A 13,845-nucleotide genomic window follows, 5' to 3' on the forward strand; every position below is an offset into this window, starting at 1 on the left:
CCCGGCCCGCCCGCCCGCCCGACCTGCGAGGGGCGCCCGGGCCAAGATGGCAGCAGCCCGCCTTGCTCTCCGCGGTCGCTCCATCCTGAAGACCTGGCCCTCCCGGTCGCTTGTCCCCTTGCCCTTGGAGGACTTTACGGAATCGGGTTCTCCTCCTGGGCCCAGTGTAAAGTGCGAGGTTGTTTGTTCCACATTGGACTGAGGGAAATAAAGGAAATGCAAATGTGAAGGGGCGGGCGGCCGCGGGGGAATCGCTGGGCCTTTGAGGTGGGGCTGTCCCGGTTGTCCTGGGCACCCCCGAGGCCCGGTTCTGAGAACGCGGCGCGGGGCTGCAGGACCTGGCAGCCGAGCCCCGACGCACGTGTCGGGCCCGCCCAACCCCCTACTTCCTCTGAGAGAGACGCGCCATTGCCCCGTTGCCATGTGCTCCGGCGAAGGGACTGCTTTGTGGCCTCCTTGGATTTGACTAGCAAAAAGCTTCACGGGAGCCTTCTCTAAAATTCTAGGTGGTCCGCCCCCCCTCCCCCCCAACAGTTCTCAGGAGCAATTTTAAAAACACACAAAACACGTGGTGTAGTTTGGTGGCCAGTAGAATTTTTTTCACGGTGATGATTGAGAGCGGCCGTTCTAGACCAGTGGTTCTCAAAGTCCCAGGTGAGCAGTATCAGCATTACTTAGGAAGCTGCAGAAGTGGAATTAGGTGCTGCTCCAGCCTAGGGATTCAGAAATTCTAGGGCTAGGTGGAACAGTGTATCAACACGCTCTCCATCCAGGTGATTGAGATGTTGGCTAAAGATTGAGATCAGAGCTCCTGAATTCCTTTCTTGGGTTTACCACTAACTCTGTGTGTGAGCTAGGCGAGTTGATTGTATCCTTTGTGCTTTAGTTTTCGCAACTATAAAATGGCATAATTATGGCACCTGTTTCATAGGGTTGTGATGAGAATTAGATGAGTTGATGCACGTAAGATGCCAAGAACGGTAAACCTGGCACGTAGTAAGCACTGAAATCTATCCTAGTAGAAAGAGTAACCAGTGACTTTGGGCAAAGTTCCAAACTCTCCAAGACTCAGTTTCCTAGTTTGTAGAATAGACATGCTAGTAGCACCTCCTACATAAACTTGTAAAGGTTAGATGAGATCATGCATGCAAAGTGCTTAGCACAGCCTGGGCTCATAGTAATGCCTAAACCTGTCATAGTAGCAAACTGCTGCTTGGGCAACACTGTAACCTTCTCCTAGGTGCAGATCCAGGGCATTTGCAGAGGTCAGGGTGAGGAGGGAGGCCTTTTTTGAGATTTTGACCTCTATTCGGGCAAGTCTGTTAACCTCTGAAAGACTGAATTCCATTTTTTATTAAAATGAAGATATAATAGTAACTTCAGTAGAAAGGAAACTATGAAAGATATTTAAGTAACCTACAATGATAACGTTTCAGACTGGACACAGTAATTCCTTAATACACCCTACCTCTACTGTCTTATCACTGCCTAGAACCTTGTTAACTAGTTTTGGTTCCTGACTCTGATAGGAATATACCTCTAATCCAATTTTTATCATGCTCACTTTAAAGTATATTGTCTTCTAAATTGGATGTTTGAATAGCAAAGGCCTAAGACCTTCTAGAGCATTTCTGAACTTTACCCTTCAGGGGAATGCTGCAAAATGAAACAGCATTTCACCTGTGGTGGTACGGTAAAAATGAAACGATGACAGATTTTAGAAGCATACAGAGCTAAGTCTGAATTCTGGTTTCAGCACTTCCACGGTGGTCACTTGGGACAGGTCTCTCAACCTGACTGAGCTTCCATCTCTTCATCTGTACAATGGAGATGATGATATGTATTTCATGGTATTCTTGTGTTATGGACTCATGTAATGTGAGCACTTAACTTTCTCCACTTACATGTATAATCAGCCTTCTGTATCTGCGGGTTCCACATGTGAGGATTCAACCAACCTTGGATCAAAAATATTTGGAAAGAAAACTAAAAACAATACAATGATAGAAAATACCAATAAAAAGCCAATACAAAATATAGTATAACAACCATTTGTATAGTATTTAGTATCTAGAGATGATCTAAAGTATATGGGAGGATTGCATAGAACTACGCAATTTTATATTTAGGGACTTGAGCATCTTGAGGATTTTGGTATCCAAATGAGTCCTAGAACCAATCCCCAGAGGATAGCAAGGGACAACGGCATGAGTCTTTCTTGCATAAGGTAAAATGTATATATAAAAGTCCTATTTTGCATAGGCATTCCTTATTTGTAATCATACACATTTCATTTCACATATTTTACTGTACAGGGTTCTCTTCTCCCCCCCCCCAAAAAAAAACTTACACTCTACCTTATGAGTGTGTTAAGGAGCATTTTCCAAGGGTAACTTATTTTTATCTGCCTTTAGAACCTAAACCCCTCCCCGCAACACACAGAGAAAACTGAACTCCAGTTGTGTTTGTATTGAAGCTTGAGTGTGCATTGGGATTACTCAGCCCTTCTCTAGGAATTATGGCTCAGTTAGTCTCAAGTGGACCCTGAGAATCTATGTCTTTAACAGGTTCCCAGATAGTTCTGATGTATACCAAAATTTGAGAACCACTGACTTAGGATATGGCAGGACCTTAACAAGTGTTATTTACCTTGCCTCTCTCTTCACTCTTCTTTTGTGAAGCCTTCCTTTCATTTGAAAGTCATGATTTTGTTAATACATGATAATCAATGCCTTGGAAGGAAGTGAGGAAACACTGGAGTCAGGAGTGTTGGATAATATTCCCTGCTCTCTGTAGTCTAGGTATTTACCTTAAATGACTCCTCATTTCAGATTTCAGTTTTTCAGTTAGAGGAAGGTAATCATATATCTACCTCATGATGAGCCTGGTGAAAGGCTCTTGGTAACTTGCTTGGAGTTCTTCATGCAAGGTTAAACGAAAGTGAGGGAGGGCAGCCCTCCCGAGAGCTTTAGAAACAATGCCAAGGACGAGAACCGTTGCACACAGAACAGTCACATCCCTGATACACGGGCTTCCTATCAAACCACCTTGGAGCCTGTCTCCACACTGGTGCCAGGTTAATCTCAACCAATTTAAACAAAGTTCACAAATAGTATAACAATCTCTAACTGCAGTCACTTCAAAAGAGCAATAAGGAAATATGTAAGGAGTAGTCTTGGCAAAACAAGGATTTGGGTTATTTTTCAGCACTTAATAACTTGGGTGAAAATTTAAGACAGTGACTATATCTGGAGAAGAGGGAGATGATGCAATTAGAGAAGCTCCATGGAGGTTTCAACTGCATTGGTAAAACCTTACTCAGGTGCAAGGTGGTTCACAGGTGTCCTTCATAGCCTCCTTCCGACCTCTTTGTGGGTCTGAAATATGTATTTTAAACATAATATTAGGATATGCTTTTCATTGGCTGAGATGATAGCTACAGAGAAATAAACATTTCAGAGAATCTTATAAAGTTCCAAGAACTCAATATGCAAATTCCTGATATCATATAATATTCCTTTTTGACCTCTGGAAGGGTGACCGGTCCTTTCAGTGTGGGTGAGAGAACCCAGGAACAACTAAGGAGTGGACAACCTGACAGGTGGCCACTCAGCTATGTACAAATACGCATCGTGTTCAGAAATTATTTTTAAGGATCTTTCCAGGACAATGAACTAGAAAGAGTCTCTCAGTACTATTTTGATAGTACACCTTATATAATTTGGGTCTGCTAAGAAGAATTTTGGCCATTAGCTGTTCTATTTTAATTGTTCCCTTGGCTTATTTAATAATTTGTATAAATGTCCTTAATAATTTTTACATAAAAGAGTACTAATGACCACACAACTTGTTTGGCTGATAGACTCCCGAATAGCATAGCTTCCTTTATAATAATTTTTTTATCCCTGATCATTTTTTCCCTTTTTTTGAAAAAATGTTTTTCCAGTTTAACAGCATGTAGTAAAAGGCCGAGACGGGAGGGTAGCTTGAGGTCAGGAGTTGGAGACCAGCCTCAGCAAAAGCGAGACCTCGTCTCTTCTAAAAATAGAAAGAAATTAGCTAGGCAACTAAAAATAGAAAAAATTAGCCAGGCATGGTGGCACACGCCTGTAGTCCCAGCTACTGGGGAGGCTGAGGCAGAAGGATAGCTTGAGCCCAGGAGTTTGAGGTTGCTGTGAGCTAGGCTGAAGCCAGGGCATTCTAGCCCAGGCAACAAACAGAGAAAGACTCTGTCTCAAAAAAAAAAAAAAAAAGAAAAAAAAAGCATGTAGTATAATGAGGTGGTAGAAGGGACCTTAAACCTTATCTATTTGTATGCTCTCATTTTACAAAGAAAGCAGGCCCAATGAGATTAAATTAATTGTCCTCATTCCTGCATTCTCTTGTCAAGATTACCCCCATCTTGCTGAATCCAGGGGCCATACTTCTCTGCCTCATCTGACCTTTCTCCTAAGCAGCCTTTGACCACTCCCCTGGGGCACATTCTGTTCTGAGGGTTGAAGTGTTTTCTCCTCTGTCCTCCCTCCCGGGTCCTCCCTAGCACTTATCTCTGTAGGCGTTCTTCCTAGGTCATCTCTCTCCCATCCCAAGGCTTTAGTCACGTCTGCAGCCCTGACCGCTCCCCCAGCAACAACTGTGTACTTGGTGTCTCCAGTGTTCTTGACTGTTCCAGAACTGCCCCCTCTCAGCTTTGCCGTTTTAGGCAGAGAGCTCCACCATGCACCGTGCTAGAAGTCAACTTTAATTCCTCTCTTTCCCTCCACACCATTTCATCCTACTCCCCGAAGCATCCAGCAGACCTGCCAGCCCCAGGTCCAGGGTATGTCCTGCGTGCATCTGCGTCTCCACTCCCTCACTCTGTCACTCTCCCGGAACTTGAGCTCACTCTGTGAACACATCAGCCCCATTCCTGCCTCAGGGTCTCATGCTTGATGTGCCCTCACCCGGAAGGCACGTCTCCAGTCTCTGCCAGCCTGGCCTTTTCTCATCGTCCAGGACTTTGCTGAAATGCAGGCTCCTCCGAGAACACTTCCTCACCTGCCTTGCAAAGTGCCACCTTCCAGTGCACTCTCTCGGCCTCCTCCTTGCCTGCTGCACTGCCTTCGAGCACTCACCGCTCTGCAGTGGTCTTGCCTGTTTGCTTCTTTATTTGCTCTCTTCTTTATAAGAATTGAAACTCCTGTCTGTCTTGTTCGCTGCTGGGCCCTGAGCACCTGAAACTGCTGGTGCATAGTATAATAGATGTGCAATAAATATTTGTTGAATAAACAAATGGACAAAGATTGCTAGTTAGGCCCAACCCCCGGGTACTCAGGTTAGTTTTCTTTCCTGTATACTTCACAGCTGTCTGCTGGGTTGCTAACCATGAAGTAATTTACTTACCTAGAAGTTTTTAATCTAGCAACCCCAGTTGTTGAAAACACCATCGAAAACCAGATGTTAAAAAAAAAGGATTCATGTATTTAGAATCTTTCTAGCTTTCCCTTCAAATTTATTAATTCCAGTTTTCATTGAGGTTCTAACAAGTTTGACTAGTTGCTTTCCCAGGGCACAGCAGATTAGGAGAGAGGGTGCAGGGTGCAGGCACATGCTCTGACAGCAGTAGGAAGTGACCTTTGACAGTGAAGAGGCAGAACTTGTACAGAGCAGGCGACTCAGAAGGGCAGCCACTGGGGACAGGTGTGCAGGACGGTCCTCAGGAGCCCTGAGGACACGGAGTACAGCCTGGGGCATGACTGATGTTTGTAGTGATGGTTTTCTCAGGAAAGGGATTTATGTCTGCTATTACCAAAAACATGTTATTTTGTAATTTTTTAAAATTATTAAATGTGTTAAATCTTCACGAGATAATTCAATAGACAACTTTCATTTTACAGAGAAAGCAGGCCCAGTACTATGTGCTCACTATCTGGATTTACCAAATGGTACTATTTTACCTCATTATCTTCAGTTTTGTTTTGTTTGAGACAGGGTCTCGCTCTGAGGCTAGAGTGCCGTGGTGTCATCATAGCTCGCTGCACCCTCAGACTCCTGGGCTCAAGTGACCCTCCTGCCTCAGTCTCCCGAATAGCTGAGACTACAGGAGCCAGCCACCACCCCATCTGGCTGATATTTCTATTTTTTGTAGAGAAGAGGTCTTGCTCTTGCTCAGGCTAGTCTCGAACTTCTGGGCTCAAGTGATCCTCCCGGCTCCACCACCCAAAGTGCTAGGATTACAGGCATGAGCCACCACACTCAGCCCCCTATCTTCAGTTTTTAAAAAAAGGCTAGGTGCAGTGGCTCACCTGTAATCCCAGCTACTTGGGAGGCTGAGGTAGGAGGATTGCTTGAGCCCAGGAGTTTGAGGCTGCAGTGAGCTACAGTCATGCCACAACAGCCTGGGGTGACAGAGTGAGACCCCTCCAACTCTTAAAAAAAAAAAGAAAGAAAAAGAAATAAACACTATAGATAAACTAAAGTCTGCCTAACTCTCCCCAGGAAACAATCACTATTTTAAAGTTGCTGTCTCCTCCATGCAAGGGTTAATGTGTTATATGAAAAAAAAATTCTCTTATGTGAAACAATTTCATATATATTATAAATTAGGTATTAATTAGATCTTTAGTTGCAGAATATAAACAATAAACATTTAAAAATCATCATGAATTTGTTTTTTTCTTTTCCCTCCCCTCCCCCTGTCCCTCCCTTCTTTCCTTTTTTGTTAATGACCAAAGCCTACCTTAATAAAGCAGTAATGTGCTGACACGCACAGCATGACACAGACGGTTTTCGCATTCATTCGGATTGCTCTCTGCTCAAACTGCGACCCCCTCAAAGGTAAGGCCAGTGTCTGCAGGGCTTGCTATCCCAAGTGCCTAGTCTAGAGCCTTACACATAATAGGGGCTCAGTAAATATTTATTGAACTGAATTGAACACAGAGCACCATGTGTTTTCTATACATGTGAAGATAATGTTCCGTTGAGCATTTAGATGTCTGGATCCTAGAGATTTGATGTGTAAACTGGAGAATTAGCACTTAAAAAAAAACCTTTCTTTTAATTAAAACAATATTTTTAAAAAGCCTTTTGATAACCCCGGCAAACAGGTTTCTGTAGCAGGTGATGAATATTACCTGACCTGATTGGATTTCATCTTTATAATGTCTTGAGCAAAGCTTTACCCTAGGCTGAAACACAGACCACGTACTTTGTTCAACAAATATTTGTTGAGCAGCTATCCCTGTCAGGCCACCAGCTACAAGGAAGAGGAGACAGATGAAACCCCTGAAGTTTACACTTAATTAAAATTTGGCCTTTGGATGTTTGGGCTTTACCAGACTTCCCATGAATTTCCATGAGATCAGCCTTGTCCCTTGGCCAAGCTGCAATTCCCAGCCACTTCCTCAGACTGGGCCCTTGGGTGATTCAGGAATGCATGGGCCGCTGGGTGGTGGAGTCCAAGGGCACTGTACAACTGTAAGGTCTGGGTCTGGTCCCAGCCCCGCCATTAACTGTGAGTGTTGGCACATGGGTGCAAACCACGCCACAGCAGCTCGTGCTAGCAGCAGCATGCAGGCTGGGGGCTGTGCTAACTGGAGGGCAGGCTGCCACCCCTCAGCTTCCGCTGGTGGCTATCGCCATGCTGGAACCTGGGCCCTGTCCTGCCACTTGTCTAGTTTTCAAGAAAAGCCTGAAATCCTGATGAAATATGAATATGAAATTTCCCAAATCTTAAATGTTGGCAAATGAGTTACAAACTTTTTTCAAGTCCTTCAAACCAGACAAAATACACCCGCAGGCTGGGTGTGTGCACGTCCGCTGCCTCGTGCTCCGTAGACCTGTTATGGTATCTGCCCTATACATGGGCTCAACCAGGCAATTCGCAATGTCCCACTAAGCTCCAAAGTGCTGTCACTCCAGGCATGCTTGACTCTCCCGGGTGACACTGCTGACAGGGACTGCCCGCCGTGTGTCTAGGTGTGGTAGAAAACACACAGGCTGGCCCACAGGCCTGTCCTCACAGCCTCGGCATTCTTTGTGCATACACAAAGGCAGTTTCTGTGGTCTCATTTTCAATTTTTGGAATTGTCACTGTTAGTAACTCAAGGCCTTAGACTTGGAAGGGGTGTCCCCTCCTTTGTGGTGGACACGGCATCCTGAAGGGTTGGCCACAGCTTCTCCTCCCTAGCAGGCCCACCTGTGCAGACTGCCCTGGTGGGGTCCTGAGCTGTCCACTCCAACCCCTTTCTCTGCCCAGTTTTCCTTAGTAAGAAAGAGTGGCTTCCAGTTTTCTGCAAATTCCCTTGCCAACGAGGTTCTGTTTTGCTTCTAGGCTGGCAGTGTTCCACAACCTGGTCACTGGCAAGCTCCTCTGATGGGTCCACATCCAGTCCTCATTGCTGTGGCTGTGACACCTATTCAGAGTCAGTAGAATGACTACCAAGAACACCAGTCTCTGCCATTCCCGGCAGCTTGCTTCTGAAGGCACACCGAACCTTTCAGAGCATGTTTCTCTTCCTGGATCTATCTACAGCAGAGCTGGGACCTTCGGCAGGAATTTCCTGAGATTTTCTTTCTTTCTTTTTTTTTTTTGGTGACAGAGTCTCACTCTGTCGCCCAGGCTAGAGTGCAGTGGCATCCTCATAGCTCACTGCAACCTCAAATTCCTGGGCTCAAGCAATCCTACTGCCTCAGCCTCCCAAGTAGCTGGGACTACAGGCATGCGCCACTGTGCCCAGCTAATAGTTCTATTTTTAGCAGACACACGGTCTCGCTCTTGCTCAGGCTGGTCTTGAACTCCCAACCTCAAGTGATCCTCCTGCCTCGGCCTCCCAGAGTGCTGGGATTACAGGCATGAGCCACTGTGCCCAGCCTTGTATTCATTTTGGAATTTATTTTTAAGAAAAGCAGTTCCCACAGTCAAAAAGCTGTTTTGCGTGTCAGAGTGCGGTTCCCGGGCAGTCATCCTCTGGGCGGTGTGGCCTGTGCTAACTGGCGGGTGGGGGTGAAGCTGGCGGGAATGTCCACAAACTGAGTTTTGGGAGTCTCCGGGAGCACAGAGCTCTGATGGCATCCATTCTTGCCAGCTCTTCCTCCATTCTCTTCCTCTTACCCCAAGGCCTGGCCATAGTCTTCTAGAAATTGTAACTGAGAAGAGCCCCTCACTGAGGGAGCCCCAGCTTCCATGTGGAAGACACATTGTCTCCTTTCCCCTGGGCCTCTCACTCAGTGAGAAGGACTCACTTGTGGGATTGGTGACTTTGGAAGGAGAACTTGCACTTGAAGCCCTGCCCTTTCGCTCACTCTTTCTCTCAGGAGTGGGCCACCTGAGGACTGCTCTGCCCCTTCCAGCTGTACAGGTTATGGGGCCTGGCTCCCAAAGGCGACCTGTGGCGGTCCAGGGCTGCCTCTGCCGGGGCGGCACACTTGTCTGCCAAGCGGCGTTTCGGGCCATACATTTCATGATCCAGTTCTCTGAATGTCTCCTGAAACAAATGAAAACTTTTTAAAATTAAAGACCTCAAGGAGCTCTCAACGAGGAAAGCTTCTTATCTTAACATTTTTGATACCTGTGACATCTGAGAGAGTCCAGTCTGCTCTATCCAAACATGCCTCTTACGACTTTTCATTGTTGTCTCTCCCAGGGCCCAGAGAAGCATCTCCATTCTCTCCAACTTCTCTCCCTTTTTTCAATCAGGAATACCCAGCTTCAGCAACCATCTTTCCCTTCTTAACAATTGCTCAGGAATCACGCTCCCATATGTAATGAACGCGACTCCTTCTCTCTGAGTACTGTCCTGACTCTCACAATATTGGAGGCTAGATTTGCTTGGTCCAAATGTTTATGGTTAGTCACATCAAAGAGATTTTTTCACTAGTAAAAGTGTTTTCATTTAAGGCAGGAACTTGGTCATGGCTCCTAGACATCTGTCTTTATTCCCTGGTATCTACCTCAGTGTCTGACACAGAGCAGGGCTCAATCAATGTATTTTTTTTAGGTGGTCAAGTTTAGCAGGGCTCAATCAATGTATTTTTTTTAGGTGGTCAAGTTTAGCAGTGGGGGTTTGTATGTCAATCAATATTTTTATTGCATCAGTGTGGTTGAGTGAACTAGGATTGTTTCTTTTGTAACTTCCTCTAACACTGAGAGCTCTCAGCAAACAGTAGCAACCAAGATGTAGCACTGGCTGACCCAACTCAATCTTTATCTCCAGAGACTTCTTTTTTTTTTTTTTGAGACAGTCTCGCTCTGTTGCCAGGGCTAGAGTGCCGTGGCATCGGGCTAGCTCACAGCAACCTCAAACTCCTGGACTCAAGCAATCCTTCTGCCTCAGCCTCCAGAGTAGCTGGGACTACAGGCATGCACCACCATGCCCGGCTAATTTTTTCTATATAGATTTTTAGCTGTCCAAATCATTTCTTTCTATTTTTAGTAGAGATGGGGTCTCGCTCTTGCTCAGACTGGTCTCGAACTCCTGAGCTCAAAGGATCCACCCGCCTCGGCCTCCCAGAGTGCTGCGATTACAGGCGTGAGCCACCGCGCCCGGCCTCCAGAGACTTCTGATAGAAGAGTCTACCTATTCAAATTGAACCCAGCTCTTTATGTCGTAATCACCCCTTTTTATTCTCATTTTCCTTTCCCCATTATCCTAATGTGCTTAACATGTATCTTTTTGTTTATATGTATTTTCTGCAAAATGTATATTGCTTAGTGTATACATACTTTCAATTTGTATACATGTTATAAGGTCATGTATCTCCTTCTGATTCTTCCTTCCCCCACTCAGTGCTGCTCTCATTATCCAGCCATGTTGCCACAGGTTCATCGAATCCATTGCTTCTCACACCTGCATAATCCTTCATGCATGCATTTCACCTGTCCTCCTGCCCAGGGTGGACATTCAAGTTACCTCCAGCTCCCACCACCATTGCCAAGATCACCTGCCTACATGTCTCTCCAGACCTGAGAATTTCACTGGGACGTAGAACCACGAGTGCAGTTGTTGCACCATAGGAAGGTGGCCATTCAAACAAGGATAAGAGGCATAAACCAAGATTGTCCCAGGCCAGAAGCTACGAGGACATAGAAATTGACTGAAAGAGTACCTGACTGCCTCCCAGAGTGGTTCCTGTGCCCACCCTCCCCCAGCAAGGCAGGGGCTCCCGTGTTTCCACCTCCTGCCACACTTTGCATTGCCCATCGTGCTGATTTTGCACCATGATGATAAGCAGAAAATAGCTCATTGTTGTTTTAATCTGCATTCCTCTGGGTACTAATAAATTTGTGCATTTCTACTATGTTTGTTTGCCTTTTGGATTTTCTCATTTGGAAACTTTGATTCCTTTGCCTATTTTTCTGTTGGGGTTTTCTCATTGATTTGCAAGCATTTCATACATTTTCTAGCTATTAATTCCCTGTCAGTTTTAGATACTGCAAATATTTCTCTGTCAGCTGTATTAATTTTGTTAATGAGGTTCTTTGTAATCAAATTCATTAATTTTTTTTTGCCTTATAGTTTTATGTTTTTAACATTCATTTTTAGAAGTGTTTTCTCTCCCTCATTTCAGAAAGATATTCTCCCTCATTTTCTTCTCTTAACTTTTTAGTTTTGCTGTCCACGTTTGGGCCTTTAATCCTGGAAGTGGAGCCCACTGGTATGTGGAATTAAGCAGGGATTCGGTTTTGCTTTTCTTCATACACAGGGCCAGTTTTCCCAGATTTGTTTACTTCACAATCCATCTTTCTCCCATTGATTTGTGGGGTCACCCTTGCGGTGTACTGAGTTCCTGTGTGTCCCTGGGCCTGTCTGCCAGTTCCCTGTCCTGCTCCACTGGCTTCTGTGTCCTTGCATCTCACCGACTGTGGCTTTGTAGTGAGTAGCTCTGAACATCCCGGAGGGCACATTTCCTCCTCCATGTTCCTCTTTTTTCACCATGGATTTTTGCGAGATCCCATTATAAACAAATGAATCTCATGAAGATCTCTGCAGGGACACTTCTGGAATAGGCTGAGCTGCTCCACTGTATATTTCATCTCAACTTTTTCTCTTCATATCATGCTTACTGTTTGATCGTTAAATGCGAAGTGTTCTTGTAACAATGTAAGTTTTTGTTATAGAATTCAGACTGGTATTCATTTGTACTGAGTTGTAATCATTGTGACCATTTTTAGCATAAACCTCTCTGAAAAAGTGAACGCATCCTGCTGTGTCATCTGAGAAGGGCCCCTTTGCTTCTAAGGGACCTGGGCACACAGCCAGGACTATGGCCTTACTTGCCGGTTGTGCGAATAACTGGGCAGCACAGCCTAGCCTTCTCCACGGCCCCGTCACTCAGAGAGTCCTGCAAGAATCCTTGTTCCCACTCTAAGGCCTCAGCCAGGCAGGCCACAGGCTCAGATCACCTCTGAAGGCAGGCAAGTGCCTGTGTGGCACTTGTCCTGGTGACAAACTTCCAAACCATCCCAAAGTCCTTTCCTTTCTTTCCCACCCACATCCTCTGGTCCGGACAATTCCACTCTCATATCCATGTCCTCTTCCCCAGCCTCCAGATTCAGCCCACTCAGTCCATAGCAACCCTGTGCCAGCCCCGAGGGCCCACCTGGACCCACACCTTGGGCTTGGCAGCAGGACACGCGCCAGGGTGGTCCCGCCTTGCCTCTGTGCCTCCGCTGCTCATTCTCACGTTGCTCCCCAGCTCAGGTCAGTCGTGTAATTAGTCTGTGTTTTCTCAGCCATATATTATTCATTCTCACTTATTAACTGCCAATGCTATGCAAGGCACTGGATGGTCCTGATTATTGGAGTTTGTTTTCTTTTCCTCGCCTGGGTGCCTGCCAGGTAACTCCCTACCCCAGATGACCTGGATCCTTGAGACCAGGTCACCTTGCTGTTTTGATTCCTTCTCCCAGGAATTAGAATCTGGGGTGAGGGCCCTAACACCTGTCCACCCATCTCCTGGGTGCAGATCACCACAAACTTTAAAAATCGCCCATTCTACATCTACTTGGCCCTGTTGCTCTGAAATGTGGATACGAATATCTCCCTGCCCTGGGTGAGGAACCCGGTGCTCAAAGGGCAACTTACCCCAGACACAAGGCCAGACGCAGCGGAGCCAGGGCTGAAACTGGACTGTTGATCGGCCAAACCCTCATTCCCTCTTCATCATGGAGCCCCCAAGTCCCCCCTTCCCTGTCCTGCTGTCTGGATCTGAAACGGGATAAGGCTGTGTTGAGCTGCTCAGTTCCTCCGCCCTGGACAAGTAATCTTCACATGTTGCCCCTGCACCCGTTCATTTAACTGACAGGTGTGCAGTAAGCACCTCGTTCGTGCCAGGCACGGCTTCCCACGGCTTATGTTTTAGTTCAGCATTGACTGAGCAGCCAGAGCTGCAGTGTGGGTGGTGGCGTGCTCCTGCTCCCAGACCTTCAGCAAATAGCTCAGGACAGGGCCTGCTGGGGTGGCCAGGGAAGGCTGGGACCTGGAACCTTGCCTGTCCTGGGACAGAGAGGCCATGGCCAACACAGCCACAGGCCCCGTGAGGAAGGCCAGCTGGGGAGGCTGAGCCCTGTGTGCAGAGGGCACAACCAGGCAGGCTGGGGTCCCATGAGGTGGGAGGGGGCAGGCCAGTGGGAGCTGCCCAGGCTCAGAGAAAGGTTCAAGGGTCCAGACCCTCCAAGTCAGGGACAGACTCCAGTCCCAGCGACAGGCCTGGCAAAATGAGTGGAGGGTCCTCCCCTAGAGGACCAGGCTGCTAGACCGACTGACACCACAGGGACTTGGAGCCAGGTGGTGTCTTATAAAATCGAGGCAGAAAAATTGTCAGTGGTGGCTAACTCAGTGTCATGTCCAGCAAAAGGATGCCTGG

At 46.6% G+C, this 13,845-nt stretch overlaps 1 long non-coding RNA gene across 2 annotated transcripts; it reads right to left on the minus strand.

The window, feature by feature from the left end:
* Positions 1 to 23: 23 nt before the first annotated feature.
* LOC123632259 lies at positions 24 to 6,323 on the minus strand. 2 transcript variants are annotated; one of them, XR_006733319.1, is made up of 4 exons: positions 6,285 to 6,323; positions 3,319 to 3,377; positions 1,905 to 1,958; positions 24 to 198 (listed from the first exon to the last, which is right to left on the minus strand). It is a non-coding gene; the product is annotated as an uncharacterized LOC123632259 (long non-coding RNA). The 2 variants fall into 2 exon arrangements; XR_006733320.1 differs by lacking the exon at positions 6,285 to 6,323 and adding an exon at positions 5,038 to 5,136.
* Between the last annotated feature and the right edge of the window lie 7,522 nt (positions 6,324 to 13,845).

This window comes from Lemur catta, chromosome 2 (genome assembly GCF_020740605.2).
Source record: "Lemur catta isolate mLemCat1 chromosome 2, mLemCat1.pri, whole genome shotgun sequence".
NCBI classification, from domain to species: Eukaryota; Metazoa; Chordata; class Mammalia; order Primates; family Lemuridae; genus Lemur; species Lemur catta.